Raw genomic sequence first — 27,388 nt, forward strand, 5'->3', positions numbered from 1 at the left:
CCCTTGGTCAGTAATCATATTGTTTTCCGTCAGAATCTGTGAATGTAAGGCATTGCGGGTCGCATCCACTGATTGTTTTAAATTCATCTCCATCCATTCATTCTTCGTCCTCACGTTTTGAATTCTGGTCAGTGGAGAATTTTGGACTTTTAATTTGTCATTCCATTTCCTCTCATTTCGTACCATTAGAGGCCGATGACCTCGATGTTAGGACCCTTTAAACTGCACGCATCATCATCATCATCACAATGCCGTGTGATTTTTTTCAGTCCCGTTAAAAATTTCCGACACTTTGGCATGTCTTAAATCTATGTATATCAACTGAAAGTATTTTGAACAAACCTAATTAAGGTTAAAAGAAGCAGAAACAATCCAAAGAAGACGTTAGACTCACGTTTTTTTCATTTCAAAACTGGATGTAGTGATTATTGTTTTAAGGGGATGTACGGTTAGGGAACTTCCTAATGTGAATCAACAAAAACAAAGGCTTAAACAATCGATAATGAGTTACAATCATATCTGATTTATTGCGCTAGTTTCGCTCATTCATAAAAATAATACAGAGATTACCATTACATGTATTCTGAAAATGAGCCTACTTGAGGCGATAAAAGTGTGCCCAATTCACACGCCGTGAAATCAATAAATGAGTGTTCCACTTCTGAAGAAGGATTGCGTCTTAGTATTCACTTCGTCTGCTATAAACAGGATAAATAATTCATTATAAAGGGCAATGGATGATCATGGTCAGTTCGCAGAGACTGCTATGAAATTCTAGAGAAGAGAAGAAAGTTGTAACTACAGAATAACACCTGATTTCTTTCTACAGACTTCACTTAGAATTTAGGGATTAGTTTTGTGATTTCTCATGAAATGCGATTCACAATGTGATACTGTAGAACTGTATCACTCCTGTCTGCTGACTACAGTGGAGTACTGGGTGAGGTAGTTCCGGCTATGCGACGACAGTAGGCCTCACACCTCAAAGGGGTTCCCACAGGCTGATAGGGAGGCGGTTACGTTGATGCTGTGCATGACCAAATATGTTCGTTGTTTTTTCGGTCAACTCATAATTCACATTATTATTTTATTAATTTCTTCCAAATCCCAATACTCAGTAATTTGTATTTTAGAATTTCTTTCCATATTATGGAAACTTATTATAAAGAAAAAGTAGAGGGCAATTTGAGAACATGTGGGTCAAAATATCCTTGGGAGTTTCTAAGTTTTAATAATAGAATTAGAGACTTGGAATATATTTATTAAAAATATGAACGTTTAATTTGTCAATGGCATAACCAGGAAAGATGCTACACACGGCAATCAGAGAATAATTTTCGAACAGTTTACTCTAGGAAGTAGAATAGGATTCAGAATTTAGGGGACTGCGCGCACCCGATAAGCCACGAGCAGTACTTAAAGTAATCGGGTCCGATGATGATGATGATGATGATGATGATGATGATGATGATGATGATGATGATGATGCTTGTTGTTTAAAGGGGCCTAACATCGAGGTCATCGGCCCCTAATGGTACGAAATGAAACGACAAAGTAAAAGTTCAAAATTATCCACTGACCAGAATAAAAAATGCCATGAAGAATGAATGAACGAATGAATGAATGAATGAACATGAATTTAAAACAATCATTGGATCCGACTCAAAAAACTATCATAGTTAATAGTATTACTGACCAAGGGACCACTTCCAAGGCAAATCGAGGATGCTTGGTGTCTAAATGGGTCCAAAATACACGTCAAAGGCCCCTCAGAATGGTACTTATCGCTAGTAATGTAGAACCATGGTATCTGTCCTGTTGCGGTACTAATCAATGGTAGCAGAGACTTGCGGTATTCCACACATTATTGTACTACTCAAAGCTTATGAAATTCGACATTAATACAGACCTATGTTTTTCTCACTCTGCGGCGCCATTCACAGGCAACGCAAACCTATGATGTTCATCACATAAGAGTACTAACCACAGGGACCTCTCCCTATCCCGTGGTGTTCCTCATATAGTGGGTACTAATCACAGGTAAGGCAGGTCCATGGTAGCTATCATCCCATGGTCCCGCTCATATGGTGGTACTAATCAGAGGTACTGCAAAAGCCGACCGCGCGGTGCTCCTGTGTGCTACTAATCACAAACCTACTTCGTACCTAATATAGTGGTACTACGCACAAGTAAAAGCGACCCTTGGTGTTCTCCGCGTGGTGGTATTAATCACATGTAGTTGCATGGTTCGAATACAACCATCCCTTGGTCGCCCCTTTTAGTCGGCTCTCACGACAGGCAGGGGATACCGTGGGTGTATTATTCGTCTGCCTCCCCCACCCACAGGGGGTGTGTGTTTGGTCCGCGAGAGGTATTTTATTTCCCTCAAGTCCGCCGGCAAGCCGGTTAGGACCCCCCCCATCCGCCACCTGGGACGCGCCACGTGGGAGTATCACCTCTCCCCCTGCTACGCCTGCATCCACTGTATCCACTGACTAGAATCTAAAACGAATGATGATGACAAAATGATGGTGAAACAAAAACAATCAGTGGATCCAATTCACAAAGCCTCAATTACTGGGATGATTATCGAAAGGCTTCCAAAATCCAGGTCGCCGGCCCCTCAGAATGGTACCAATCACTGGGAGGTAGAACCATGGTGTTCCTCCTATAGTGGTACTAATCACAGGTAACGTAGACTCATGGTGTTTCTTTAATGGTGGTAATAATCGCAGGAAGTGTAGACCTATCGTATGTCGCACACAATGGCATCATTTACAGGTAACACAAACCCACGGTGTTTCTCACATAAGGGTACTACTCACAAGCAATGCAGATCCATGGTGCTCCGCATTTGGGACTAATCACGGGCAACGGTATTCCTGTGATGTCCCTCACTAAGTGGAACTAATCACAGGAAACGTATACTGATGGTGTTGCTCACATAGTGCTACTAATCATAGGCAGTGTAGACCCACTGTGTATGACGTATTATGGTAACAACCACAGGTAAAACAAACCCATGGTCTCAGGTAACGCACACCCATGGTTTTCGCACATAATGACACTAATCACACGGCACGTACACCCATGGTGTTTCTCGTAAAGTGGTACTGCTCATAGGTAGTGCAGATCTATTCTGAACGCAGGGGAACGGACACATTTCAGCACAACGTTACGGCACATGGACATTAGTTCGCGCAGCCGAATGCCCGCTCCTCCGCTTCGGTGGAATGCACACGTTCGTAGACCCTACTAACCACAGAACCGTCGTGTTCCTCATTGGTACTCGTTGCGACCCTAGCGGTGAGGAAAGACGAAACCTAGACGGGAGAGTAGCGAACGCACGTAGTAGGCAATCGTTAGTCTGGACAGCATTTCCAGTGATACGAGTAAGCGGATGTGTGTTCAACAGGCAAAATAACTACAGTTACATGCGTGGGGTTTGAGATTGTGAAATGGAAGGCGGCTTATTTCAGGGATTCTACCGTAAGGAAAGGACAGCAGTTGAATGACAATCACCATATTTTTCACGTAGAAGAAAGATCGGGAGAAATATCTGGCCTGTGGTTACCGGCGACAAATATTAATAAATCACTGTATGTTGTGAAGATACAAGTAAGTTTTGTTGCAAACTTCCATTTATTAATTCATTGTAACTACATTGTAAGTTTATTAGTAATAATATGAAAAATCCACGAACCTGCTACGCAGGTGTAGCAGGGGAAGAGGTGATACTCCCACGTGGCGCGTCCCAGGTGGCGGATAGGGGGGTCCTAACCGGCTTGCCGGCGGACTTGAGGGAAATAAAATATCTCTCGCGGACCAAACACACACCCCTTGTGGGTGGGGGAGGCAGACGAATAATACACCCACGGTATCCCGTGCCTGTCGTGAGAGGCGACTAAAAGGGGCGACCAAGGAATGATTGTATTAGAACCATGAAACTACTTTTGATTAGTACCATCACGCGCGGAACACCATCGGTCGCTTTTACTTACGAGTAGTACCACTCTGTTAGGTACTCCATAGTTTTGTGATTCGTAGCACTCGAGTGGGGTTCCGTGTGGGTTTCCAGTACCCGTGAGTCGTGCCCATGTGTGCAACACCGCAGGTCTGGGCGTTGCCTGTGAGTTGTACCCGTGTGAGCGACACCACGCGTCTGGGCGTAGCCTGTGAGTTGTACCACTATACGAGCGACACCGTAGGTATGCGTTGCCAGTGATTAGTACCCACTCTGTAGGAACACCACGGGAATACCGGCACCCGTGATTAGTACACCTAGGTGAGGAACCTCGTCGGTTTGCGTTGGCTATGAGTGACGCCATTGTGTGAGAAACACCATAGGTCTGCGTTACCTTTACGACGTACAATACTTGTGAGTAGTACCTTAATGCTTGGAACACCGTTAGTTTAAGCTACCTTTGATTAGTACCGCAGCTTGAGAAATATCATGGTTCTCCTTTACTACCGGTAAGTGCCATTAGCATCATTGTGCTTTATAAGTGGTCCCTTGGTCACTAATACTATTATTTGCAATCTTTTTGAGTCTGATCCACTGTTTTTTGTTGTTGTTGTTTTCATGTCCATCCATTCATGCTTCATGGCATTTCTTATTTTTTTTGTTTTGGTCAGTGGATGCTTTTCATTTTTTCCATTTCGTCTCATTTCGTACCATTAGGGGCCGATGACCTTCGATGTTAGGCCCCTTAAAACAACAAGCATCATCATCATCAGCTTTTCATTTTTTGTTGTTATCTCATTTCGTACCATTAGGGACCGATGACCTCGATGTTAGGCCCCTCTAAACAACAAGCATCATCATCATCATCAATATGAAAAATCATCACAATGTAATTCCCATGAAATTAAGCACCTTAATTTCCTTTCAAAACAAAATACTCTTCAAAGACATCAACTATTAACACATGTTCTGTTTACAATTTACTCTCAGGTACACTCGGACAGATGTCTGGTATCTGGGAACTGTCAATGTAAGGCAGGCTTGTCAGAAAGGTGCAAGCACATTGCTGCCTTGTTTATTTGTAAATAGTGAGAGAGACGCTTCAAAAACTACGCACATGCAAGAATGGGAAAACCAATGCGTGCTCGAGAACAGTTATATGCGAAAGGTGAAATGATAGAGAAATTATTCGAGAATGAAGCACGCCGTAGCACCACTGAACCAGCTACAAGGGAGATTCAAAGCAGAAGTGAAATGTATGACTTAGTAAGACATGCAGACTGTGCCTTCTCCAATATTTTGGAAGTTGAATGTGAAAGTAAAAACTACGTAATCTGCAAATTCATTGCATAAAGTTGAGTAGATAAGGCAGCTAAGCTTAGTGAAAATGAAGCTTCATTTCAATCGCTCCACGAACCTGCTACGCAGGCGTAGCAGGGGGAGAGGTGATACTCCCACGTGGCGCGTCCCAGGTGGCGGATAGGGAAGTCCTAACCGGCTTGCCGGCGGACTTGAGGAAAATAAAATACCTCTCGCGGACCAAACACACTACCCCCTGCGGGTGGGGGACGCACATGTAGAATACACCCGCGGTATCCCCTGCTTGTCGTAAGAGGCGACTACAAGGGGCGACCAAGGGATGATTGAATTAGAACCATGAAACTACTCTTGATTCGTACCATCATGCGGGGAACACCATGGGTTGCATGTACTTGCGAGTAGTATCACTAAATTGGTACGAAATAGGTTTGTGATTAGTTGCAGTAAAAAGCCTGGCCTGGTGGATTCCAGTACCCGTGCGTTGTACCCATGCGGGCAACACCGCGGATCTGGGCGTGGCCTGTGAGTTGTACCGCTATATGAGCGGCATCGTGGGTCAGCGTTGCCTGTGATTGGTACCCATGTGAGGAACACCACGGGAATACCGGCGGCCGTGACTAGTACACCTAGGTGAGGAACCTTCCGGTTTGGGTTGGCTATGAGTGGCGCCATTGTGTGAGAAACACCATAGGTCTGCGTTCCCTGTACGAATTGCAATACTTGTGAGTAGTACTATCTTGTGTGGAACACCGTGAGTCTTCGCTACTTTTGACCAGTACCCCAAAATGACAAATACCATGGTTCTACTTTACTCGCGACATGTACCATTCTGTGGGGCCTTCGACGTGAATTTAGCACCCCTTCAGACATCAAGCATCATTGTGCTTTATAAATGGTTCCTTGGTTAGTAATACTCTAATTAACTACCTTCTTTTTGAGTCTGATCCACTGTTTTTGTTTGTTTGTTTGTTTGTTTGTTTGTTTTTGTTTTTTTGTAGGGTTCATGTCCATCCATTCATTCTTCATGACATTTTTATTTATTTTAGACAGTGGATAAATTTGAATTTTTTGTTATTTCATGTCGTACCATTAGGGGCCGATGACCTCGATATTAGGCCCTTTTAAACAACAAGCATCATCATCATCATTTCAATTGCTTCCTGAGCTTTACTTTTACAAAATGACGACTGCAAATACAAACAGTTATCGTATGTATCCATGGTTTTTCCATTCTTCGTGTCTCGTTTCAAGATGCTATGCATGCTTCACCTCTGATTACATGCTGTTTGTCACTGGAAAAATTAAAAAAACTTAGTTCCAGGAGGAGAGTTCCCGTACGTAAAATTACACCCAACTACGGAACAATTGTTTTTGCTGTTAGAACTAGTGGAACCACAATCAGTTTCGTACATTATATAACAATAGATAGAAGCTAATGGCAACGCAAACTGCATGCAACAACACAGCAAGCAAGCGCAGATCTCCCGATTAGGAACGCCACGCTTGCCGTCAGAGCGCATCACAATCCAATTCACGAGGTCCATAGCACTCTTCTCTATCCATCGCTCACTGACTGAACTCAAACTGAACCTACTTCGCAGGTCCTGCCTGACTATTATTTACACCTAGGAAGCCCTTCAAGATACATCGGGCACTCAAAGCCCGTAGAAACCTCTAGTTATGAAAGGTTCTCGGTCCACAAGTCTCGTCCTTTCTGCACCCTTCGTGGCTTCCAGCGACGTAGCGGTCTATGACGGTAACTGCAGCAGGGTGTGACCAATGCGCGCCGTCACTCTTTTGTCAGGTTGGCTGTGCAGCGAGTAGTGAGGCTCCAGCGCGGTAACGTCACACGGAGCAGGGCAATAATGGGCCGCTCCCCTCCAGTCTTGCTCCACAAAATAGCGGACATACCACACTATGCTATAATAGTTCGGCATATTGTGAATTCAGTATTGTATTGATTTCTGCAATTATGGTCCTCACAGCAGAGGAGAAGGTGTTCATCCTGGAACATTATTTCTGGTCAAACGAAGTGGGGCGTCAGAATGGGTCTAGTTGATGATGATGATGATGATGATGATGATGATGATACTTGCTGTTTTAAGGAGCCTAACATCAAAGGTCATCGGCTTTACGTTTAAGAACAGTACGAGTTATTTCATAACTAGACACCAAATAACATAAAAATCTTAGGTGTAATTAACAAGTTCCGTCATACAGGGTCAGTCTTATTTCAACAAGAGGGGACAACAGAGTGTCCAAGAACCGTCACCATAGCCACAATCATGGATGACTTCTCCAACATATGTTACGGTCCACTAACGCGTGGGAATCGCTCACAATTCTGCTGTGACACTTTGAAGATCATCTCATTTCCGGTTGAACTACATTCCGGTACTCTTCCTGCTCCCCACGAACCTAAAACGCTGGCGTAGCAGGGGGAGAGGTGATACTCCCACGTGGCGCGTCTCAGTTGGCGGATAGGGGGGTCCTAACCGGCTTGCCGGCGGTCTTGAGGGAAATAAAATACCTCTCGCGGACCAAACACACTGCGGGTGGGGGACGCACAAGTAGAATACACCCGCGGTATCCCCTGCCTATCGTGAGAGGCGACTAAAAGGGGCGACCAAGGGATGATTGAATTAGAACCATGAAACTACTTTTGATTCGTACCATCACGCGGGGAACACCATAGGTTGCCTGTACTTGCGAGTAGTACCACTATATTAGGTACGAAATAGGTTTGTGATTAGTAGCAGTATAGAGCCTGGCCTGGGGGTTTTCCAGTATCCCGTGCGTCGTACCCATGTGGGCAACACCGCGGGTCTGGGCGTTGCCTGTGATTAGTACCCACTATGTGAGGAACACCACGGGGCCCGTGGGACCGGCACCCGTGACTAGTACACCTAGGTGAGGAAACTCATCGGTTTGCGTTGGCTGTGAGTGGCGCCATTGTGTGAGAAACACCACAGGTCTGCATTACCTGTACGAAGTACAATACTTGTGAGTAGTACCATCTTGTGTGGAACACCGTGAGTCTTCGCTACTTTTGATTAGTACCCCAACATGACAAATACCATGGTTCTACTTTACTCGCGACATGTACCATTCTGTGGGGCCTTAGACCTGGATTTTGCACCCCTTTAGGCATCAAGCATCATTGTGCTTTATGCGTGGTCCCTTGGTCAGTAATACCTTTCTTTACGATCTTTTTTGAGTCTGATCCACTGGCTTTTTTGTTGGGTTCATGTCCATCCATTCATTCTTCATGACTTTTTTTATTTTATTTTGGTCAGTGGATTAATTTGAACTTTTTGTTATTTCATTTCGTACCAGTAGGGGCCGATGACCTCGATGTTAGGCCCCTTTAAACAATAAGCACCATCATCATCTTTCTGCTCCCCGGATCCCACGGCCTTAGACGCCTGTTATGGGGCATGTTGAAAGAATCAACTTTCAAGACAGATGATCCACCTACAAATATTGACGAATTACGCAAGAAGATTACGTAATTTTCGTCTCCTTACAGCAACCTTTGATCATCAAACTGCTCAATAATTTTCAGAAACATTATCAACAATGTGTGGTACTTAATGGTACAGCTGGTGGTGGTGGTGATTTTTGTTTTAAGAGGAAAAACAACTGGGCAAAAATTCTATTAAAGGGAAACAATGGAAGGTCCGACACTTCGAAAAATGAAGGTAGCCGCGAAGGAAAGACAAGGGCCACGAAGGGCCGAAAAAGAACAAAAGTTGTCCAAGGAAGGATAGATGAAAGTGATGAGCAATTCCAGGACTCAGCTAAGAGCCCGGTGTTTCTCACACAATGGCGCAACTCATAGCCAACGCAAGCCAATGAGGTTCCTCACCTAGGTGTACTAGTCACGGGTGCCGGTATTCCCATGGTGTTCCTCACATAGTGGGTAATAATCACAGGCAACGCAGACCTACGGTGTCGCTCATATAGTGGTACAACTCACAGGCAACGCCGCGACCCGCGGTGTTGCTCACATGGGTACGACTCACGGGTACTGGAAACCCACAGGCGAACCCACTCTTTGCTGCTACTAATCACAAACCTATTTCGTACCTAATATAGTGGTACTACTCGCAAGTACAGGCAACCCATGGTGTTCCCCACGTGTTGGTACGGATCAAAACTAGTTTCATGGTTCTAATTCAATCATCACTTGGTCGCCCCGTTTAGTCGCCTCTCACGACAGGCAGGGGATACCGTGGGTGAATTATTCGTCTGCGTCCCCGACCCACAGGGTGTAAAGAGAGAGAAAAAATAAGAAGGTATCAGTCACTTCGAAAAACGAAGTAACGGACGAAGAAATGCAAGGGCCACGAAGGGCGTGAAAATGAAAGACTCCCTAGGCCTCGAATGCTCGAATATCGTCGGGGTCAGAAAAGAACAAGAGTTGACCAAGGGAGGTCGAATAGGATAGACGAAAGTGAGGAGCCTGGCTCAAGTAAGTGGAAGAAATGCCAAGACTCAGCTAAGGGCTCCGTGGTCGCCAATCCACACTCCCAAGTTGAGAGGCTCTTGGGCCCCTTTTACTCGCCTCTTACGACAGGCAGAGGATACCGCGGGTGTATTCTACATGTGCGTCCCCCACCCGCAGGGGGTAGTGTGTTTGGTCCGCGAGAGGTATTTTATTTCCCTCAAGTCCGCCGGCAAGCCGTTTAGGACCCCCCTATCCACCACCTGGGATGCGCCACGTTGGAGTATCACCTCTCCCCCTGCTACGCCAGCGTAGTAGGTTCGTGGCGTGAGGGCCGGAAAGAGGACCGCCACACGGTAGTTGTCTTTTTAATTACTCTCAGCTAGCCACTCCGATTCACAGGACGCCAAGATTGTTCGACGTAGCTGAGTACAAATATCTTTAGCAGGTACATTCATAGGTCTTGAAGGTAAAATTACTTACTCAATTATATTGAATTGTATTATATTTATCTATATACTTACTTTCCCGCAACCAAGAAAAATAACTGGATCGTTAAGCTATTCTCCATTTTACTTTGGCGTTTGAAACCACAGTGCCTGATATTGAATGTGTCGCGCTGATCACCGAGAGCTGGCAAGTTACTTCAATGAATCTGCTCGTCTTCAACTCCTACACGAATATGGACCTTCGTATGTGTTCGATTGTGATGTGACTTTATGCGTAACAGTGTTTAAATAACTGGCCTTTGAACAGTTCTCCGCTATTCGTAATCATTGTGGGACTTTGCCTAGCGCTGCGTGTGCCTTGCTGCCGCTAAGAGAATTGCGCACTGTTTTTCTTTTGAATGACTTGTATTTTACTTCTTCTAAGTTTTACAGCGTCTACCCCCGTTCATTTCCTTTTCATATTGCCTCTTCTACTGATCCTATGCATTGTTTTCCATTTCTTAATCGGCTGATGATGACCTGGACTAGGGTCGAAACCGGTACCATTTCTAATTATTATTAAATGAGAATGTAATTCACTTCATTTCTTATTCTTTGGTATTGAATAGGTGGAATCTCCTTATCAATTATTTCAATTTTAATTGTGATATTCTTCAATACGGAACAATGAAATTTTTAACTTTAAACAGAGGTCCTCTCAAAGGGCTTCTCGTCTCGCGGGCACACAACATACATGCCTATGCGGGCGGTCGAGCGAGCTGTGTGTGAACTTCAGCAAAAGTTGTGGTTACATCACAGGTCGTGAAGGTCCTTCAACGGTGAAAGTTCATTTGAATATGAAGGGAATAGTGTTTTTTTGCAGTGGGCATAAATCCAGATCATTTTAAATGTAACTTACGTTGCAAGAAGGTTATTTCTGCCCTGCGTACGTATACACGGTGTATCAGAATTTTACCAACACAAAATCAGGGATACTCTTCGTGTTATGTTAAGAATGATGGTGCAGTCGGATTGGCGGATAAAATTTTTCTTTTCCAAAAAAAATGAGGTTACTTAGATACTTCCGGTCGCGTGATTCAAATTGACGAACTCGCCGTATTTGCTATGCCAGATCGTGGTGGGGGTGATTATTGTTTTAAGAGGAAATACAACTAGGTAACCATCCTCTATATAACACTAATCAGAAACAAAAATGGAAGGGATCCGACACTTCGAGAAATGAAAGTATCGGCCAAAAGAAGACAAGGGCCACGAAGGGCGTGAATATGAAAGACTCCCTAGGCCTCGAATGGTCTAATACCGTCGGGGTCGGAAAAGAACAAGAGTTGACTGAGGGAGGTCGGATAGGATAGATGGAAGCAATGAGGCTGGCACAAGTAAGTGGAAGGCAATGCCAAGACTCAGCTAAGAGCCCCGCGGTCACCAACCCACGCTCCCAAGTTTAGAGCCGTTTTTAGTCGCCTCTTAAGACAGACGGGAGATACCGTGGGTGTTCTTCTACCACCCTCACCCACAGCGAGACGAATAAATATTCTGACTCTTATTTACTAACAAGGTGGTTATGAACTTTGCTCAGAGTAACTCGTCGCTTTAACGCATATTTTACAGCAGTACGTAGCATCAGCAGCTGTCTGTCAACTCCTTATGCTGTCACATAGTTAAAGCTCCATCTGGAACTCATGGGAACACGGCTGTCTCATGCGACACATGGCAAAAATCCGCAAAATTTTCGCCGTTATCGTGTTTCCTCAACATCCGTGTTCCATTTCAGTCTTAAGTTCAGTACGCCCAAAAATATAGTTTTAATCCAGCTTTAGAAGACTGACTGCGGCAGTTATCAGACTCTCGTTTACATTCCTTCCAATAAGGTTGAATTCACCCGTATATTGTTTCTGGAGTAGCTATCTGAATCTTAATTATAAAAGTAGCCCGTATTATTATTATTATTATTATTATTATTATTATTATTATTATTATTATTATTATTATTATTATTAATTATTATTATTATTTTACATTGTTACGCCCTACTCAGGAGCACGATCGAACATGCTTAGCTGATGTGTTGGCCTTCTTTTCCTCCCAAAATCTCTTAATCCTTCCGCTGAGCTTCTTCCTTCGTTCTTCTGTCCAAGCTATAGTAGCTGTGGTGTTGGGTTTGTCTTCAAAGTGGTGATTATCGATTTTGGTTCTGAATTTACATCTGTCATTATTATTATTATTATTATTATTATTATTATTATTATTATTATTATTATTATTATTATTATTATTATTATTATTATTATTATTATTATTATTATTATACGATTTTCCCGCATATAGCTTCAGGTTACCCAAGGCGAAGAATACTTGAATAACAACAATAGATATAGAAGAATGTTTTATCCCTACAAGAGATGGTATGAAGTTACATAGGAGTAGCCAAAAGAGTAAGGCACGTCAAACATTTATCTGTGGTCCGCAATCATGGTTCTTGAAGATCATGATGGAATTCTTGAGAGTAGTCATGGCGATGTTCTAGATGAAATCTCTATCACCCCAAAGTTATTGCACCTCCGTAGCACATACTGTTTGAAGACCGGGCGAATTGGCCCTTCGGTTAGAGGTGCGCAGTTGTGAGCTTGCATCCGGGAGATAGTGGGTTCGAACGCCACTGTCGACAGCCCTGGAGGTGGTTTTCCGTGGTTTCATATTTTCACACCAGGCAAATGCTGGGGCTGTACCTCAATTAAGGCCACGGCCGCTTCCTTCTCACTCCTAGCACTCTCCGATCCCATTGTCGTCATAAGACCTGTCTGTGTCGGGGCGTAAAGCCAATTGTAAAAAAAAAAAAAATTGAAGTCACTCACTCTCCAGGTAAAATTTTAGTGAGCAGGGCTGAGTGGCTCAGACGGTTGAGGCGCTGGCCTTCTGACCCAAACTTGGCAGGTTCGATCCTGGCTCAGTCCGGTGGTATTTGGTGGTGCTCAGATACGACTCCCTCGTGTCAGTAGATTTACTGGCACGGAAAAGAACTCCTGGGGGACTGAACTCCGGCACCTCTGCGCCTCCAAAAACCGTGAAAGTGTAGTTAGTATGACGTAAAACCAATAACATTATATTTTTATTATTAACGTTTAGTGATTACATGTGAAATTTGTTTTGGGTCACTCTCAACTCACTAAGAACGAATCCATTGCAATAGGTGTACCAAAACGACTAAGGAAAACCGAAAATGTGAAAGGATCAAAAAATAAATATTTACTACAATCAATTCTCCTGATTTTCTGAACAAAATGGTATTTTTTATACATATATTTTAATACGTTACGTGCATATTTAGTTCAATAAAAATGTGAAAGGACATTGTGTTCTAAAGTTGTAATACAACGTTTAACTTTAAATCATTTTTTTCTCGGTACCATATTTGCGCAAACGTAGGCGCATTTTTCATTTACTGTCCTACATAAAAGTTGAAATTTGGACCATATATTTTAGAAGTGCTGATTACCGGGAGTTCCCGTGTTCGATTTCCTTCCTGGTCAGTGATTTTTACCTGGATCTGAGAGCTGGTTCGAGATCCACTCAGCCTACGTGATTACAACTGAGGAGCTATCTGACAGTAAGACAGCGGCCGCGGTCTGGAAATCCAAGAATAACGGCTGAGAGGATATGTCGTGGTGACCACACGTCACCTCGTAGTCTTCAGGACTTCGGGCTGAGCAGCAGACACTTGGTATGCCACGGCCCTTCGGGGCTGTTGAGCCATGGGGTTTGATAATAAGTGCTGATAATAAGTACGCTATAATTATATACTGAGTTCCACTAGATTCCGAGAACCCCCTGCGGGTGAGGGACGCACATATAGAATACACCCGCGGTATCCCCTGCCTGTCGTAAGAGGCGACAAAAGGGGCCCAAGGGGCTCTCAAACTGGAGTTTGGATTGGTGACCACGGGGCCCTTAGCTGAGCCTTGGCATTGCTTCCACTTGCTTGTGTCAGGCTCCTCACTTTCGTCTATCCTGCCCGACCTCCCTTGGTCAACTCTTGTTCTTTTCCGACCCCGACGGTATTAGAGCATTCGAGGCCTAGGGAGTCTTTCATTTTCCCGCCCTTCGTGGCCCTTGCCTTTCTTCGTCCGTTACTTCATCTTTCGAAGTGACGGATCCCTTCTTTCTTCATCTCTTCTTCTCTCTCTCTACCCCCTGTGGGTGGAGACGCAGACGAAAAATTCACCCATGCTATCCCCTGCCTGTCGTGAGAGGCGACTAAAAGGGGCGACCAAGGGATGATTGAATTAGAACCATGAAACTACCTTTGATTCGTACCATCACGCGGGGAACATTTGCGAGTAGTAGCACTATATTAGGTACACAATAGGTTTGTGATTAGTAGCAGCAGAGAGTGGTTAACTGTGGGTTTCCAGTACCCGTGAGTCGTACCCACGTGAGCAACACCACGGATCTGAGCGTTGCCTGTGGTTAGTACCACTATATGAGCGGCTCTGTGGGTCTGCGTTGCCTGCGCTTAGTACTCACTATGTGAGGAACACCACGGGATTGCCCTCGCCCGTGAATAGTCTACCTAAGTGAGGAACACCATCGGTTTGTGCTGCCTATGTGTGGCGCCATTATGTGAGAAACACCATAGGTCTGCGTTACCTGTACGACGTCCAATACTTGTGATTAGTACCATCATATGTGAAACACCGTGAGTCTACGCTACTTTTGATTAGTACTCCAACATGACAAATACCATGGTTCTACTTTACTAGCGATAAGTACTATTATGAGGGGCCGTTGACCTGTTTTTTGTACCCCTTTAGACAACAAGCATCCTCGATTCAGGATTGTGCTTTAGAAGTGGTCTCTTGGTCAGTAATACTAATTTTTATGGTAGTTTTTGGGTAGGATCCACTGATTGTTTAAAATTCATATCCATCCATTCATTCTTCGTGCCATTTTTTAATTTGATCAGTGGATGATTGTGAACTTTTAATTTGTCATTTCATTTCGTACCATCAGGGGCCCATGACCTAGATGTTAGGCCTCTTAAAACAACAAGCATTATCATCATCAGATTCCGAGATATTTACCTTCTTTTTTAATTGGCCGAAATTTTGATACGTGTGATAACTGTTTTCTCTACTTCATTTAGGAAGTTGACTTATGAGTCTTAAATAAAGATGGTAGAAAAAGTTGTAAAAATCTCAGGTCTTTAAATTAACATACATACATAATCATTATAGACTGTTATGCCTTTCAGCGTTCAGTCTGCAAGCCTCTGAGAATTTACTAAACGTCGCCACAATCCTCAATTTGCAACTTGTGTTGTGGCCTCATTTAGTTCTATACCTCTTATCTTTAAATCGTTAGAAACCTAGTCTAACCATCGTCGTCTTGGTCTCCCTCTACTTCTCTTACCCTCCATAACAGAGTCCATTATTCTCCTAGGTAACCTATCCTCCTCCATTCGTCTCACATGACCCCACCACCGAAGCCGGTTTATGCGTACAGCTTCATCCATCGAGTTCATTCCTAAATTAGCCTTTATCTCCTCATTTCGAGTACCCTCCTGCCATTGTTCCCACCTGTTTGTACCAGCAATCATTCTTGCTACTTTCATGTCTGTTACTTCTAACTTATGAATAAGATATCCTGAGTCCACCCAGCTTTCGCTCCCGTAAAGCAAAGTTGGTCTGAAAACAGACCGATGTAAAGATAGTTTCGTCTGGGAGCTGACTTCCTTCTTACAGAATACTGCTGATCGCAACTGCGAGCTCACTGCATTAGCTTTACTACACCTTGATTCAATCTCACTTACTATATTACCATCCTGGGAGAACACACAACCTAAATACTTGAAATTATCGACCTGTTCTAGCTTTGTATCACCAATCTGACATTTTTAATTTTAAATTAAAACACTTTATTATAAATTCTACCGAAGTTATCAATTTACGGGATTTTATTCAGGATTAGACTTGTTGTCTTTACTTAGAAATATTTTGAGATGGATTAATGAAACTGTGGAGAAACAAAGATCTGGCTTCGATAAGTTACTAAAGAAATTGAACAAAATCCACTAGAAATTTTTAAATAATGTTCGTGCCAACACGTACATGATTCTGTTTCTGTGTTTTTTTTATCTACTGTGTTGATGATCCAGAGATTGAAGGAGAGGTAATTATAAACCTTCTAAACAAACTGGAAGATGAAGATGAACTCGGACAAGCTTTGCGAGGCATTGACTAGTTTGAGTTCGTATTTCGGCCTTCAAATGATGGAGCGGAGAGTGATCAGGACGTCGCAGGAAGTGACTTTTGAGGGGTAACAACTGATGTCCACGACTCAGGAAAAGGCATGCTCGTAACCCATGGAAATTCGTAGACTTACAACAGAGAGAGAAGCTCGTGCTTGACAACAATGCAACAGTGAATATATTATTGTTGGTGTCAGGGGAAAGCAATGTGAACAGTCTGCTCAAAAGGGTTTTAGGATATCAGAACGTGTTAGAGAAACAAAAGCAACCAATGTAAGGTCTTGGGAAAATGTTATTCTTTCACCGAGAGAACGGTTTGAGGAAAAAATACGAGAGTCTTCAATTATGCAGCAGTTTCTAAATTCAATTGTAGCTCCTATTTGACATGTTTCGTCAAATTATTGATGACAGGTTAATCGATCGTTTGCGTCGTGGAACTGCCATTCACGCTAAGCAGAAGGGAACTCAAATAATAACTTCCCGTGAAGATAAGTATAAATGCATAGCTGTTTTGTTGTTGCACGGGTACCATAAATTGATAATGATAGTGGTACTAATCGCAGGTAAAGTAGACTCATGGTGTTTCTCGCATGGTGGCACTAATCACAGGTAACGCAAAACCATGGTGTTTTGCATATAAGGGCACTACTGATGATGATGCTTGTTGTTTAAAGGGGCCTGGCATCTAGGTCATCGGCCCTTCAAGGGTACTACTCACATGCAACGCAGACCCATGGTGTTCCTCACTTAGTGGAACTAATCATAGGCGACGTACACTTATGGTGTTGCTCACGTAGTGCTACGAATTATAGGTAACGTAGATCCATGGTGTATCACACACTATGGTAACGCCCACATGCAATACATGCCCATAGTGTTCCTCACATAATGGCACTGCTCTCAGGCAACGGAGAACCAAGGTTTTCCTTAGTTGTACTAATCACTGGCTCCACTCAAACCCGTGGTGTTTCTCACATAGTGGTACTAATCACAGTCAACGTATATCCTTGGTGTTTCTCATAACATGGTACTACTCATAGATAACGCAGACCTATTCTGAACACAGTGGAACCGACCGGTGGAATGTACACGATGACATTTTTCACCAGCAACGTCCAGACCCGTAGTGTTCCTCACATAATGGTACTGTTCCTATGTAACGTAGACCCATAGATTTTCTCGAAAGGTTGTACTAATCAGAAGTAACATCGACCGATGGTGTTCCGCACAGAATGGTACTAATTACAACCAGTCTCATGGTGCTAATGCCACCATCACATGGTCGCCCCACACAGGCAGAGGATACCGTGAGTATGTTCTTCGTCTGTCCCCCCCCCCCCGCAGGGGTGCTACCATACATTACCACAATGTACTGGGAACAACGTCCTGATGCAAAGTTCATCCTCTCCATGAACAAGTTAATAAAAAGTTTCACTTGCTTATCAAACATTTAAGTACCGATTTTCTCTGTTGACGAAGCAATGGAGCCATGTTATGGTAAACATTTCATTAAGTAATTTACAAGGGGAAAGCCCATCAAGTATGATTTCAAGTTTTGGTGTCTATGTACTCCAGTAAGTGGAAGCAATGACAGAACTCAGCTAAGGGCCCCGTGGTCGCCAACCCACGGTCCCAAGTTGAGAGCCCCTGGAGACCCTTTTAGTCGCTCACGAACCTGCTACGCAGGCGTAGGAGGGGGAGAGGTGATACTCCCACGTGACGCGTCCCAGGTGGCGGATAGGGGGGTCCTAACCGGCTTGCCGGCGGACTTGAGGGAAATAAAATACCTCTCGCGGACCAAACACACACCCCCTGTGGGTGGGGAGGCAGACGAATAATACACCCACGGTATCCCCTGCCTGTCGTAAGAGGCGACTAAAAGGGGCGATCAAGGGATGATTGGATTAGAACCATGAAACTACTTGTGATTAGTACCACCACGCGGGGAACACCATGGGTCGTTATTACTTGCGCGTAGTACCACTATGTTAGGTACCAAATAGGTTTGTGATTAGTAGCAAACAGGAGCACCGTGCGGTCAGGCTTTTACGGTACCTGTGATTAGTAGCACTATATGAGCGACACCAGGGTGCTGGCTTGCCTATGATTAGTACCCACTATGTAAGGAACACCACGGGATAGTACGAGTCCCTGTGGTTAGTACACGTATGTGATGAAAACCATAGGTTTGCGTTGCCTGTAAATGGCGCCGCTATGTGTGAAACACCATAGGTCTGTATTACCTGTGCGAATTTCATTACCTGGGAGTAGTACCATAATGTGTGGAATACCGCGAGTCTACGATACTGTTGATTAGTACCGCACCATGTCAAATACCATGGTTCTACTTTCCAAGCGATAGGTACCATTATGATAGTGCGATTACCTATATTTTGGACCCCTTTAGCTTGCAAGCATCATCGATTTAATATTGAGCTATAGAAGCAGCCCCTTGGTCAGTATTACTGTTGTTTTCCGTCAGTTTCTGAGACTGAGGCATTGCGGGTCGTCTCCACTGATTGTTTTAACTTCATATCCATCCGTTCATTTTTCGTCCTCACGTTTTGAATTCTGGTCAGTGGAGGATTTTGTATTTTTATTTTGTCATTGCATTTCGTCTCATTTCGTACCATCAGGGGACGATGACCTACATGTTAGGCCCCTTAAAACAACAAGCATCATCATCATCATCTTTTAGTAGCCACTTACGGCAGGCAAGGGATACCGTGGGTGTATTCTTCATCTGCCTCCCCCACCCACAGGGGGTGCAAAAAGTGGAGTCGAGGAAGTAAATAAAATGTGTCGGTACGTATGCTATGTCTGTTCAAGGAATACAACAGATGTACGGAGGGAGTAGATTTATACGACCGTCTTCGGGGTCTGTACAGTACACGTATTCGAAATAAGCGGTGGTACTATCCCTTCGTGCGCTTTTGATTCAAAGGTGCTGTGGTGAATGCGTAGTTGTTCCGGAATATCGTTAAAGATATGCGTCTCCTCGAATTCCTTAGAAGAATAGTGTGTGCCGTCCTCGCGACTCCAGCCATCGAGAAGCCAAGGGGAGTGAAGCTGAAAACGCATAAACAAATTTTGGATGAATTATATCATCATAACATTGGCCAAATGATAAATTCTATTCAAAAGCAAATAAAATGCGCACTGTGTAAGAAGTGCAGTTCGTTTGTTTGTGTGAAGTGTAATGCTGGCCTCCATCCAAAGGGTTGTTTTATGTCTCATCATCTGAGACACTAAATGACTGAAGCGACATTATGTGTGTGCTCAAGTTCTTGTATATGTCTTAAATTTACTTCACTAATGTTTAGTGGCAATAAATTGAACGTTTTCATTCAATTATTTGCAAAGGGGTGCCCAATGACCTGATTTATAAAGTAAAAGACTGCATTCTTCGAAGTTCGTAATTGTTGTAGGCTTTGTTCACATGACAGATGATATTAGCCCCCCTGTGACCATGGGCTATTATGACATGCCAGTCATAATTTCTACAAATATCATTAACTATTACATGAGTACCCATTTTCATCAAAACCAACCAATAGGAAGTAAACCTACGTATGTTCATTAAAAATTCTTAATTTTTGAATTACGCCCACCATTGGGCTAATGTATTTTTACTGTAAAGCAATGGTTCTAAGGAACTACACTCATGTTCACAAAAACTAGAACACATTGAAAGACTAGAGATAGGAAGTTCATATTCACAGAACATGTTCTGAAGAAATTGTTAACATTTGAACCATGTCGGCCCTCGAGTTCAAGATCCACATTGATATCTCGGCGAACCACCACTGACTGGTAAAATGTGTCTGCGGCTCTCGTTGTCGCTATAAGCCGAAGGTAATGGATTAGAGTGGCTTGAGCAGACGTGCAGGATGCCTCGCTGACGTATGCGAGAACCGTGCTGTCAAATGAGTGAGTTTGAAAGAGGGCGCATTATTATTGGCATGGGAGAATGATGCATCCTTTCGGGTAATTGCTGGTCGTGTGGGACGAAGTGTGTCGGCAGTGCAACGGGTGTGTACAGAATGGTTCACGGAAGGCCATAGAGCACTACGAGATGGGTCTGGTCGCATCACCCAGACCACCCCCGAGAAGATCGACAACTCATCCCAATGACATTGCAGGACAGATCTGTGTCCTCCTCGGCTCTGGCGCAACACTATCAGGAGTGACGGTCCGTCGCCGTTTATTACGGTCTGTGTTACCGACGCCTACGTTTGACTAATGCTAGACTGCAATGGTGTATGGAACGACGTCACTGGGGACAGGAATGGCAGCAGATAGCGTTTTCGGACGAATCCAGGTTCTGTTTGTTTGAAAATGATGGTCGCATTTTGGTTCGCCGCAGACAGGGGGGAGGCATCACACTGACTGCATTCGTACAAGACATATAGCACCAACTCAAGGCCTTATCATGTGGGGTGCTGTTGGGTACAACCACAAATCACAGTTGGTATGTGTGCAGTGCACTGAGACCAGTTTGACCTACGTGAATGACATCCTGCGACCCGCAGCCATAACCTATCTGCACGACGCCATATTTCAGCAGAACAATCCGCGACCACATGTTGCTGCGTGAACAGGTGCATTCTTGTTGTCATAGGTGGTGGTGGTGATTATTGTTTTAAGACGAAGTACAACTAGGCAACCATCTTCTATGTAACACTAATCAGGGAGAAAAAATGGAAGGGATCCGATACTTCGAAAAATGAAGGTATCGGCCAAAGGAAGGCAAGGACTACGAAAGGCCTACATACGTAATACCATCGAGGTCAGAAAAGAACAACAGTTGACCAAGGGAGGTCGGATAGAATAGATGAAAATGAGGAGCGTGGCACAAGTAAGTGTAAGCAATGCCAAGACTCAGCTGAAGGTCCCGTTGTCGCCAACCCACGCTCCCAAGTTAAGAGCCCCTGGGGCCCTTTTCGTCACCTCTGATGATGATGCCTGTTGTTTAAAGGGGCCTAACATCGAGGTCATCGCCCCTAATGGTACGAAATGAAATGACAACAAAAAGTTCAACAAATCCACTGACCAAAATAAATAAAAAATGTCATGAAAAATGAATGAATGGACGTGAACCCAAAAAAACAATAACAAACAAGAAATAAACAAACAAAAACAGTGGATCCGACTCAAAAACGGTCATAAATAATAGTATTACTGACCAAGGGACCACTTATAAAACACAGTCCTGAATCGATTATGCTTGATGTCTAAAGGGGTCCAAAAACCAGGTCTAAGGCCCCTCAGTATGGTACATGTCGCTAGTAAAGTAGAACCATAATATTTCTCAAGCTGCGGTACTAATCAAAGGTAGCGTAAACTCACGGTGTTCCAAACATTAAGGTACTACTCACAAGTATTGTTCGTCGTAAAGGTAACGCAGACCTACGGTGTCGCTCATATAGTGGTACAACTCACAGGCAACGGCCAGACCCGTGGTGTTGCTCACATGGGTACGACTCACGGGTACTGGAAAACCACACTGAACCACGCTTGAGTGCTACGATCACAAAACTATTCAGTACCTAACAGAATGGTACTACTCGTAAGTAAAATCGACCCATGGTGTGCCGCGCGTGATGGTAAAAATCAAAAGTAGTTTCATGGTTCCAAGACAATCATAGCTTGGTCGCCCCTTTTAGTCGCCTCTTACGACAGGCAGGGTATACCGTGAGAGTTATTCTACCGACCCCACCCACAGGAGGTTGTAGTGCAGAAACGTGTTGTGTGTGAATTGTATTGAAGTGTAGAGAAAGTACAAACAACATGTCTCCGAGCCATTGAAATCAACGAATCGTGCTTACAATCCGCATCCCAGCCATGAATCGAACCCGGGCCCCTCGGACCAAAGGCTAGCGCGCTACCACTCAGGCAAGGAGGTGGACATCACCACCACCACAACCATCGTCGTTGACGACGTTGTCATAATTATCACCATCTTCTTCTTGCACAATTTTTTTTCTAGACTGTGGCCATAGCTTCTTTTGCTTTTCTTACGTTCTACGATGTAATCTGCACCCCAGATAACCTACCCTTCGTATTCACTTTCTATGGTGGGGATATTCATGTACCCATTTGTATCAAAGTACATAGGTCAGTGAACTCCAGCTGAACTAAACTAACTTAAATAAACATGTCTGTTATTGTTCGCTTACTTGTTGAAAGAGAGTTTGAGATGGTAAATGCCAAGGTCTCAGCTCTGTTCACCCGGAACTCAGGTCGCTGGCAGTTTTCATGTCATCTGGTCGCAAGAACTCGAGCTGGATCCTGGTTCCCTCAGAGCAAGAAGCAGGTGATGAACCAAGTTCGCAGACTTAATGGCTTACGTCATAGAGCAGTATTATGTTGTTGTGATCCTGGTACGATTCGCCCTGGTAACGACTTGCAGAATATTCGATAGTAAACTTATTCACGGTCTATATCTAATCTTGGAGAACCAATGAGCTCAGTCAGTACCGAAGCCCTAACAGAATGTTCACCGCAATGCCACGAAGGCTCTTGGAGGAACGGAGTGGTGGTGGTGATTATTATTTTCAAATGATAAGCGAATGCCACTCAAATTAAAGGGCAAAATGTACAAAACCGCTGTCCGGCCTGTCCTCATGTACGGCTCCGAATGTTGGCCAAGGCAGAAAAAGCATGGCCAACGAATGGATGTCACAGAGAGTGGCGGTGGTGATTATTGTTTTAAGAGGAAGTACAACTAGGCAACCCTCCTCTATATAACACTAATAGGAAAGAAAAAATGGAAGGAACCCGGCACTTCGAAAAATGAAGGTATCGGCCAAAGAAAGACATGGGCCACGAAGGGCGTGAAAATGAAAGACTCCCTAGCCCTCGAAAACCTAACAGCGTCAGGATCGGAAGAGAAGAAGAGTTGACCAAGGAAGGTTGGATAGGATAGATGAAAGTGAGGAGCCTAGCACAATTAAGTGGAAGCAATGGCAGGACTCAGCTAAGGACCCGGTGGTCGCCAACCCACGCTCCCAAGTTGAGAGCCCTTGGCAGCCCTTTTATTTCCCTCTTACGACAGGCAGGGGATACCGTGGGGGTTATTCTACCGCCCCCACCCACAGGGGAATTGGAGGAACGGAAAGGAAAGGCTCCCACTATTTACAAACTGCCAGGCACCTCACTTTCATCTATCCTATCCGACGTCCCTTGGCCAACTCTTGTTCTTTTCCTCCCCGATGGTATTAGAGCATTCGAGGCTTAGGGAGTCTTTCATTTTCACGCCCCCCCCCCCCCCCCCCTGTGGATCAGCGGTAGAGTGTCGGCCTCCGGATCCCAAGATAGCGGGTTCAAACCCGGCAGAGGTAGTCGGATTTTTGAAGGGCGGAAAAAAGTCCATTCGACACTCCATGTCGTACGATGTCGGCATGTAAAAGATCTCTGGTGACACATTTGGTGTTTACCCGACAAAATTCATTAAAAATCTCAGCCATAGACGCCCAAGAGAGTTTCGGTTTACTCGGTCTGCCATCTAGTGGTGGCCTAGAGTAAAACGGAACGTCGAAATTGACGAGCAGACAGCCAGATGGCGTCAAATTGAAATGTCTGCACACGGTAGCTGAGGCCATACGATTATTATTTTTATTTTATTTTCACGCCCACCGTGGCCCTTTCCTTCCTTTGGCCGATGTCTTCATTTTTCAAAGTGTCGAATCCCTTCCATTTTTTTTTTTTCTCTGATTAGTGTTATATACAGTAGAGTATGGTTGCCTAGTTCTACTTCCTCTTAAAACAATAATCACCACCACCACTCTCTGTGACATGCATTCGCTGGTCATGCTTTTGCTGCCTTGCCCAACATTCGGAGCCGTGTTGGTGGTGGTGGCGGCGGCGGCGGTAATAATTTAAATTCCAGTCAGTCAATCATGTGCTCTTAACTCTTAATCAGAACGAGGGAAAGTTCCGACCCTTCGAAGAGAAGGTATCGACTATAAAAAGAGAAAAGCCACGAAAGACAATCAAGACTGCAAACTCTCGGGATTTGCGAACTTTCAGGGTCAGAAGAGAACTGGAGGTGACAAAGGAAGATCATGTAAAATATGCAAGCAGGTAGGGCCTAGTCTGATGTAAGTCAGTGGAAGCAACCCCCAGCTAGCGATCCTATGGTTGTCAACCCATGTTCCCAAGTTGAAAATCTCTGGCGATTGGAGATTTTAATCACCACGACCGGCAGGGGATACCATAGATGTATTGTATTTTCCCAACCAAAGGATAGAATATAGCTTCATCAAAAGTATGAGACAGTTAATATACTCCTTAATGCATTTCCTCTGTAGGATGCTTATCATTGATTCAATATTCTCTTGTTGGCACATTCCCTGATCTTAAACTCCCATGCGCAATATTTTTGTGTCCATACAAGTTGCATTTATTTATTTATTTATTTATTTATGTATCTATGCATGTATTTATTTATTTATTTATTTATTTATTTATTTATTTATTTATTTATTTATTTATTTATTTATTTATTTATTTATTTATTTATTTATTTATTTATTTATTTATTTATTTATTTATTTATAACGTACTCCAAATAGAATGTAATCATCGCCCATAAAGGTGGTTGTGGTGATTACTGTTTTAAAAGGAAGTACAACTAGGCAACCATCCTATTAACAGGTAGTGGTGGTGATGGTGATTAAGATTAAGTAGGCCTACAACTGAGCGACCATCCTTTGATAACACAAATCAGAAGGGAATGTGGGAGGGATCCGAAACTTCGAAAAATGAAGATATCGGCCAAAGAAAGACAAGAGCCACGGAGGGTGTGAAAATGAAAGACTATTTAAGCCTCCATACGTAATACCGTCGGGGTCGGAAGGGAACAAAAGTTGACTAAGGGAGGTCCGATAGAATAGATGACGGTGAGGAGCCTGGCACAAGTTAAGTGGAAGGACCCAGCTAAGGGATACGTGGCCGCCAACCCACGCTCTGAAGTTCAGAGCTCTCTGGGCCCCTCTTAGTCACCTCTTACGACAGGCAAGGGATACCGAGGTGTTCTTCTACCACCCCCACCCTTCCCCAGCGGGGGTCCTCTATGAACACATCACAGGAATAAAGGAAGAGAGTCGTAGCCTTCGGAAAAATGAAGTTATCGGCAAAAGCAAGGAAGGGCCACGAGGAGCGACAATATGAAAGACTCCCTAGGTCTCGTAAACCTAAAACCATCGAGGACAGAAAAGAACAAGATTTGACCAGGGAGGGTCAGATAGGAAAGGCGAAGGCGAGGAGCCTGACACAAGTAAGTAGAAACAATGTCAGATTCGTCTATGGAACCCGTGGTTGCCAACCCACACTACCCACACTACCAAGATGAAAGCCGTGGCTCCCTTTCTAGTCGTCTTTCAAGACTGGCATGAGATACCGTGGATGTATTCTACCATCCCCATCCACAAGGGGTATATATATATATATATATAACCTTGATAGCTAACACTACTCTGTTATTATTATTAGGTATACATGCACCGTACTCAACAAGATTAATTGAATTTGGAACAAAAATCGTTAAAAATATCTGTATTCTATTATTGAAGTCTCAACCATTAAATCACTTACATTGCGATAAATAACCTTTCAAAATGTTATTAAAAAATTTCATACAGGTATGCTAAATCTAAATTGCTGAAAGATTTCGGAAGAAAAAATATGTCACAAATTCCATTTACACAGTACACGAAACGGATAAATATCGTTCCTTTTAATTCTAACCCAAAATTGCCCTTCAATTTTGAATGAGGATATTGATGTTGTTGTATTCTACGTCCCCCTAACTACTTTGACGGTTTTCGGAGACGCCGAGGTGCCGGACAATTGTTCCCGTATGAGTTCTTTTACGTGCCAGTAAATCTACCGACATGAGGCTGACGTATTTGAGCACCTTCAAATACCACCAGACTGAGCCAGGATCGAACCTGCTAAGTTGGGGTCAGAAAGCCAGCGCCTCAACCGTCTGAACCACTCAGCCCGGCTCATCTTTGAATCAGGTGCTTGATAACAACAAAAAAAAACACTTAAAAATCGAAAACCACTCTCTCTGGTAAATTTTATTTTAGGGTATTGACCATGTTACACCTGCCTACGATGAACTCGGTTAGCTAAAACTCAAACAGCGCCGTAATCTTCATGCTTTATGCCTTCTTCGTCGAATACTCTCCTATTGCTCACCTCCCTACTTGTACAGTCAATTTCACCACCTCTCATCCAATCACAGTTTTGGAACACGGTCAAAATATGATACACTCTTATCTATTCCACCTCACCGCACCATACGATACACAAACTCATTTGTTATTTCTTCGGCACGACAATGGAATGCACTACCCGTCTCTGTCAGAGGAGCCTCACCTGCTAGTTTTAGGCAATTTTGTCACCGCTACCTACTAAGTAATGCTATGGAAATATTATAGATTTAGCCTTCCTCAAACTATAGACTTTATATAATCCCACTGTTATTACCAAGGATAATAGAAATTAGCTAATCATGTCATAATTGTGTAAATAATCATCTTCATCATCACCATCATCATCATCATAATCATCATTCTCCTATTTTTATCCTATTTTTATTTTTTATCATAATATTGTATTGTTTAGTAGTTGCAAGATGTTTCTATTGTAAGTGTGTTTATTTCAGTTTTGCACATGTAAAAACTGTATTTTCTGGTTAGATGGAAGAGAGGGCCTAATGGCCTTAATCTTGCCAGACAAAATAAATCGTATTGTATTGTATTGTATTGTATTGTGTTGTATTGTATTGTAATAATGCTCTGAGTTTAACATAGACATGATTGACGACTGCCCTCGAAAGAAGCACTCGTAAACTTGCCAAAATATCTAGAGACAGGTGTCCCACGAAGTTAACAACATTCATGCGTTCATTTTATCCTCCTGTCTTCAATAAAAGAGTCAGTACTTAGCCACAT

The sequence above is a fragment of the Anabrus simplex genome, chromosome 4 (assembly GCF_040414725.1).
Source record: "Anabrus simplex isolate iqAnaSimp1 chromosome 4, ASM4041472v1, whole genome shotgun sequence".
Classification (NCBI taxonomy): Eukaryota; Metazoa; Arthropoda; class Insecta; order Orthoptera; family Tettigoniidae; genus Anabrus; species Anabrus simplex.